Genomic DNA, 1,187 nt, shown 5'->3' with positions numbered 1-1,187 from the left:
TTATTACAATGAGCCCAAATCTAACTTCTATTAATTCTACACATGTTCTCCAGAGTCAAACTGAGTTAAATTTACTTGGTTATTGACACTGTGACTTCAAATATTTGAAGATATCTTCTGTCTCCCCAAAGAGTCAACCTCTCTCCAAATTAAGTATCCTCAGCTCTAATTTTAGTTCATTAATCATTCCTTTCCTTTGTATATTTTCAAAAAGGTTGAAGTGTGATAGCTAAATTATGAATTCATAGACCACTAATGAAACCAGTCAGAGAAATTAAAAATGTCTTACTTAAACTTCAGTTGATAAAAATTAATAATCAAATCTTATAAAACTACATTAACGTTCCTTCCCCTTCTCCCTACCTTATGATTATATCTCCATACCACACACACAAACATTTTCCAAGCTGTTATTTCTGCCTGATCTGATAACAACTTTCAGGTGTTCTGAAGGCCCCCCCATCAAAAAAATTAAAATTAGAAAATTAAAGATATGCAAAAACATTTCCTTTAGTAGTAATAATTATATAGTCTCCTTGTTATGCAGATTAAATGAAATACACGTACATATTCTGACTTCAATTGTTTGCAGTTTTTACACACATGTATACATGCAGGTGTATATGCATATACATATATATGTATATAAACACACACACAAAAACAAAAAAATAAAAACATTGGCTGGTGATGGGCAGCACTTGTGGCTCAAGGGGTAGGGCGCTAGCCCCATATATCAGAGGTGGCAGGTTTGAACCTGGCCCTGGCTAAAAACTGCAGCAGCAACAACAACAACAACAACAAATTGGCTAGTGAGACTTGGAGATTATTTCCCAGGCTCCCAAGTTCTGCTTTCTACCAAGTGCATAATAAATACTTTGAAAAGTATCAGAAGCACTGTGCTTATCGATAAGAAAAAACCAATTGTACATTTCTCCAAATAGCAAAGAGTCCACAAATCAAGACTGCATTTTTAGCTAGGAAGACCTTTAATCATTGAACCAATATCTTAATTTTATATTAGTCGTGATGAAATTAAGGCCCAAAGAAATCAATTAATTTGACCAAAATCACACAGCTTATTTGGGAGTTGGGTTTGATGAGGTTTGTCCTGTGTTCCAAAGAGTTCAGCAACATCAAAACATGTAAGGCAAGTTCAGCATGGTTAACTGCCTTATAAAAAGGAT

At 34.3% G+C, this 1,187-nt stretch overlaps 1 protein-coding gene across 6 annotated transcripts in view; it reads right to left on the bottom strand.

The window, feature by feature from the left end:
• Positions 1-1,187, bottom strand: part of MAPK10 (mitogen-activated protein kinase 10) — a 295,404-nt gene that overhangs the window by 112,871 nt on the left and 181,346 nt on the right. The gene's annotated exons all lie outside the window — the stretch shown is intronic.

This window comes from Otolemur garnettii, unplaced genomic scaffold (genome assembly GCF_000181295.1).
Source record: "Otolemur garnettii isolate 467f Iridium unplaced genomic scaffold, OtoGar3 scaffold00039, whole genome shotgun sequence".
NCBI classification, from domain to species: Eukaryota; Metazoa; Chordata; class Mammalia; order Primates; family Galagidae; genus Otolemur; species Otolemur garnettii.
The sequence above is the reverse complement of the archived record's forward strand: the minus strand, read 5'-3'. Positions and strand labels throughout refer to the sequence as shown.